This window comes from Cavia porcellus, unplaced genomic scaffold, assembly GCF_034190915.1.
Source record: "Cavia porcellus strain 051 isolate PalLab524CR breed Dunkin Hartley unplaced genomic scaffold, mCavPor4.1 scaffold_15, whole genome shotgun sequence".
Classification (NCBI taxonomy): domain Eukaryota; kingdom Metazoa; phylum Chordata; class Mammalia; order Rodentia; family Caviidae; genus Cavia; species Cavia porcellus.
The window spans coordinates 56,451,147-56,457,258 of NW_026947498.1; the positions used below are offsets into that span (position 1 = coordinate 56,451,147).

The window sequence follows — 6,112 nt, forward strand, 5'->3', positions numbered from 1 at the left end:
TGATATCTTGAACATTATTGGGTCAACAAGATATCAAAATAATAAAGTTTCTAAACTTAAAGTCACGGTACATTAACAAGCAAACGACCATCAGTTACAAAACTACGAATGCCATTTGAGGTGGGACTAAGCAGGAGGTGAGTCAATCCATACCATAGCAGCTAAGTTTTCAACTGCACTCTCTTGGAATTGTCAGAGGAATCACAGCTGATTATTTACTGCAAGCATGTATACACATGGTTTCTGTATTAGCTTATATGAAAGCATGGTGACTGCAACAATGGAAATTCAGTTGCTGTACCAGTCAAGCCCTTGTGAGTTATGATTTTCACCTATCCCATAGCCACTTCTATCAAATCGTGTTTTTGTTATGGTGAATTCTACCACTGTGGCTGCTGCTTGATTGATTACTACTAAAACAAGAACTGCTGAAACCACTACTGTTTTGATAGTTTCTGAAACCAAATTCTCCACTGAATCTGCACTTAGACCTTCCATGACTGCTGCCCTTGTAATTGTGTTCATGAGCCGTGTTTTCCAACCAAATGGCACATTTTCCTTTGTGATGTTTCCAATATGTTCATTGAAGAATGAGGTGGCAGGCCAAGTTTGCCTGCATGTTCTGCATGGCAAATCTGATACACATAGTCATGTATGTCACTCATCGAAGCAAAACTGATCATCTATTTCACATTTGAAATATCTAGATCTATTGCTGCCACAGATAGTCACTAGAATTAGGCTTTTCCTGAGTGGAACTGATGAACAGCTTCCTCTCAATCTTTGTGATCAGTCTCCATGAATACTGATACTAGAACACCTTTTGTGGTATAAGAAATTCTCCAGAGACTCTGCACCCTTTTTTGGTCTCCACAAACACTAAAGTCAGTTAGTCCTTTCCTGTTGTACATAATAGAGCAAGCAGAAATGATCATTTATTTATCTCTTCCAACTCAAACTACATTCAGTGTGATGTTCTCAGACACTGAACCTAGTTTGACTACAGCTGTGAAGATATATGCATCCAAGAAGTCAGAAGCAAGCATCTCTATCTCCTTAGGAAAAGTAGCAATTATCAGCTGTAGGCTGTATCTGAGGTTCAAACTCCCTATGCAGTATCCTATGACCTTTATCCAATATTAAACTATTGCAGAAGTCTAATTCAATTATTCCTCTTTTCATCCTGCCCATCAGATGTCCTATAGTGGCAACTAGAAAGTGGCATTCGCATTCTAAGTCTAGCATCTGCTAAAAAATATCAGCAAAATCATAAACTATACAAGGACAAACTCTAGACTGGTATGGAAATTGTCCAGCTTGTTTGTAAATTTTCACTGACCATTCTCTTGTTGGTTCTACCACCAAGGAGACTGGGTATTGTTTGGATTTCCCATGCCTTCTATTTTCATTTGTATCTTTTAAAGCCTCTCCAGGGCCATCCGTATATATTGGTAAAAGAAATTCTGCCAGTTTTTAGCCCCTGTTTGAGCACAAGCCCTCAAGACTTTTTCTTTGACAATAGGAATTGCATGGTTTTGCACTGGAGTAGGACGAATGTAATGAGTGGGTCCAGTGCTCCCCATGATAATTTCTCCCATCTCAACTTGGCTGGAATGTTCAATATGTGGAGGACAGTGATTATCAGTTGCCTCTGCTGCTATATCATTGAATTTCTCAAAGTTAATCTCAGCACTTTTCACAGAAGAGTTCCCATTCTAAGCTTTCACTTGGTGCAAGTCATTTTGATCATTTATCATCATCCAATTTGTCATACCTTGACTATGTACACTGCTTTCAAACTTGCCAGAGCCAGTTATGTCACAGCTGCCAGCATCATCACAGTCACGCCATCCATCGTGTGACCTACTTGCATCATTACTGAAGTAACACACCCGACTATATGCATCTTTGCCTTTACTACCAGGCCACTCTAAAATCTGTCTTAGAATTATTTGGATCACCAGTGATTTAGCTGAGGGGTATAAGCATCTGCCTGGCAAACATGATGCTGTCAGTTCAATCTTCGGTACCAAAGAATTATTTAGATGCTTTTCTGTTTCTTAAACGAGGAAATGCATGATATCTCTTGCTTGCTGTACTCACTACTCAACTACAATTATCAAATTAGAGTTCAAATCTAGACCAGGCAATGCTCTGTGGCTGAATTGCCATCACATTTTTCTCTGTATTTATAAATTGTGGTTTTCATGTAAAGGAAACCATGAAATATTTAAGCGTGTGTATCATTTCACTTAGCATTATGACTCAAAGAACATCCATTTTCCTACATAAAACTCAAATATGTCTTGTTTACAGCACAGTAGAACTCCACTATATGTAAATACATTTACTGTATTCATTCATTTGTGAATGGACATATAAGCAACTTCTAAGACTTAGCTGTTATGAACTGTGCTATCATAAACATAGATCACTGTACTATGATGTCTTTAACAGTTTCAGGAAGATATCTAGCAAGGAAAAACTGTGTCAAATAGAATTTCTAGTTTAGCTTTTTGAGAAATCTCCATATTGATTTCTTTTCTTTTTCCATACTGATTTCTACAGTGGTTGTACTATTTTACGTCCCCACCAGCAATGTAGAAGAGTTTCTTCTTTCCTACCGTTTCACCATATCTTACTTGATTTGTTGGTAATGGCTGTTCTTTCAGGATTAACTTTAAAGAATTTTTCTTAATTTGGTTTTTTGCATATTTTCAATACATACAAAAGCATATTTCAAATAGTCTTGAAAAGTAGTATCTTTAAAGAAACATCAACTGGCTCTGTTTTAGCCTGCAATTCCAACACTTGGGAGACAGAGGAAGGAACATCACCAAAAGTTCAAGATCAGTCTGGATTACAAAAGTGAGTTAATGTCCAGCCTGTACTACATTGTTAGATTGTCTAAAAAATAGATATATCATTTACAGGTAAAATTCCTTATAACAAATGATATCATTGTGTGTATCTAAAATGTAACAATAAAATATACAAAAAATCAAAAACTAATAAAAGAATGAAAAAACACAAACATTTGGAAAGTGAAAACAGTAGCAGAGCATCATCACATGTGAGACTGGGGCAAATTTTGGCGAATTTGGTGTTTTCATCAGGTATACCTATCTGATTAACTGAAACACTAACCATTTGTTTTCATGAGTTTTATCTTATAAGCAGAGCTGTGATGAAGAATTCTTTGTAAATTAATAGCAGTTTAAGTTCATTGATCTATTTTTTAAAAATTAAAAATTATTCAAATAATTTACAATCTGAATTTCAAGCTACACTACCAACTTTTAAAATTTTTGTTTCTTTCTTAATTATAACTCCTTAACTTTTTGGCTATCTACTCATTACTTAAACATATATAGGTAATAAACTGAACTTATCAGTGGAATTAAAGGCAAAGTAACAACAGATTTATTTATCTCTGATGGCATGAATTTCTTATTTTACTTGAATTACATAAGGGGTTAACTGTTGACTTTTTCTTTGACTTTACTAAAACCTGAATGCAGTTACAGGTATAGAAATATTTCATATTTATCTAACATCATACATATCTAATCTAAGGCAGACAAATATATCCATACATGCATCATTAAATCAGTCTCAAATAGTAAGAAGAGTTTTTTATTGCAGAAGTAACTAGTTTAGCATGTTAATTCAGAGTAACACAATAAATATCAGAGCTTTGAGGAAAGAACAAGAATTAATATTGATAAAATGTTTCAGGGAAGTTTATACATAGAACTAATTTATTTTACTGTTCAACATCAAATTCAAGTAATGTTTTGGATCAAATTGTAAAAACATAGAATGTTAGATTTCAGAAGAGAATTGAGATAATTTTATTATATATTTGTTACTAAATCCTGGGCACAAGATGATATTTAGTGCACAGTATCACTCTTAAAGGGGGATACTCACATACTTGAATCCACATTGGAAAGAGCCATCTGAATTACTGAGAACTCGGATCACATGACATCATTAATCAGTGGAGTAACTAGCGATATTCAGCTTAGGAAAAGAACAATTAGAAAACTGACAAATGTAAACAAATACACATTTCAAGGGTTTGTATATTAATCTGTTTCTTGGACCTCTGCCTCATAAGAAGCAGATAAAAATGTAAGGCTTAGCTCTGCTACTGTTTTCACTTTCACAAAGAAACTTCTTTTATCATTTAAAGCAACTTTGTAAAACTGTAACAGCATACCTTAAGAAGAATGTTTCTCTACCTTCAAAGAAGTGGAACTAAACTGTTTGAGCTGTGAGATTACAGAGCAGAATTAAACATATAATAGAGACTTGCATTAACACCACGTTAATGCTCCCTGTAAGCTTGTTTCTGAGTACATGGAATAGACAGTATTGTGGAAGTTAATTTAACAACTACTGAGTCAAAAAGCATTTAATACTTACAAATGCATGTAAGTAATTTCTATAAAGTATATACTACTCCCGTAAGTTGAAAATCACCAAATAATGTTTCAAAAAATGAAAAGCTCCATGTAAATTGTCTGTTATCCCTAATACATGTATTGAGAGATCCAAAATCAGTAAGGTGCTAATCTTTCCCTAAGTCATCTGTAGTTTTAATGAAATCAAAGTAATGTTTTGATAGAAATTGAAAATTTGATTCTAGAATATATGTCAAGATATAAATATAAAATAGTTTTGTAAAATAAGAACGAAGTTGGAAAAATTACAGTGCAGATGATTTCAAAACATATTACAAAGCTATGATCCTTGAGACAATGTGATATTGACTAAATATAATCTTATAGCTTAATACAAAGCAATAATGTGTTCACAAGTGCCCATGCACTCAAACAACTGATTGTCCACATAGTGTAAAAATAATTCTGTAAGGAAAAAGAGGAATCTTCACCAATATGATCTCTGCGGAATGATGTATGAATGCCAAGGAAGCATATAAAGAGGCCGAGCGTCATTAGTTATTACAATATGTTGAATTAAAATCATCAGTAAATACTAATCTGGCCTAATAATATAGCTAAAATTAAAGGCAACAAATGTTGGAAACAAAGTAAAACAACTCTATACTCTTAGACATTGTAAGTAAAAATAAAAATGATAGTGCCATTTTTAAAAACTATCTGGCAGTTTCTTAGCAATGTAAGCATATAATATTCATCACTCAATGTTTTCATTTTGTAATTATTCACCCAAACTACAGTAATATATCTGTCCATTAGAGAAGCTTGTATACAATGTTCATAGCAACTTCATTCACAAATTTAGTTATTAAAACCAACACAGATATGCATTATATGAATTGATAAAATTTCATCACTTTATTTTATGGACTACTAGTAAACAATGAAAAATCAAGCTACTTACTTAATAACATAGGTAAATGTAAAATTGTGGCACTTGAAAATCAGTCATGTGTGAATACTTTTATATTGTATAGATCCATTTATACAAAAACATAGGACAAAATAATCTTTAATAATAAAAAGCAAATCATTAATTTTCATTGGTTAGGAGGGGAATATTGGTTAATAAAAACTTCTATGTAGTAGAAAAGCTTCCTATATAAATTTCAATGTGTAACACTGGTATATTCAAATATATTAATTATACATTTACAACTGCATTTTAAAAAGTTCAATAAAGGCAGGGGAAGGCTGTGGTCAACTTAATTTTATTGTACCAATAAATATCCTGGTTATAACTGCTGTAAGATTTCACCAATAAGTAATGTTGGTTGATGGTCACAGAGGAAGTGTCATTTTGCAACTTCCATGAGTGCAAAATTATTTCAAAATAAGCAAAGTCCTATCTTTCACACACACCTAATAAACAACAAAAGGGTACATTTTATTTCTATGGATTTCTCTCAAGGTAAGATACTTAAAAGATAATAGTACACACAATAAAAATAATCAGGACGTATTAGTGAAATATTATGGAAGCATTTTAAGAATTATTATTTCAGAAATAAAAAAATAAGAACATTGTCCAAAACATCAATGAAGGTTCTGAAGTTTCTAAAGGGAACTCAGATATTTGCAAAATGAAAAAAGAAAAAAAGTGAGAAGGAAGCATACAGTTATTTGTACTGATAGATACTTGC

The 6,112-nt window shown here is 32.9% G+C and overlaps 1 pseudogene; it reads right to left on the bottom strand.

Moving 5' to 3' along the window:
- Positions 1–352: 352 nt before the first annotated feature.
- LOC100731931 (ATP-dependent RNA helicase DDX3Y-like) lies at positions 353–1,823 on the bottom strand (annotated as a pseudogene).
- Between the last annotated feature and the right edge of the window lie 4,289 nt (positions 1,824–6,112).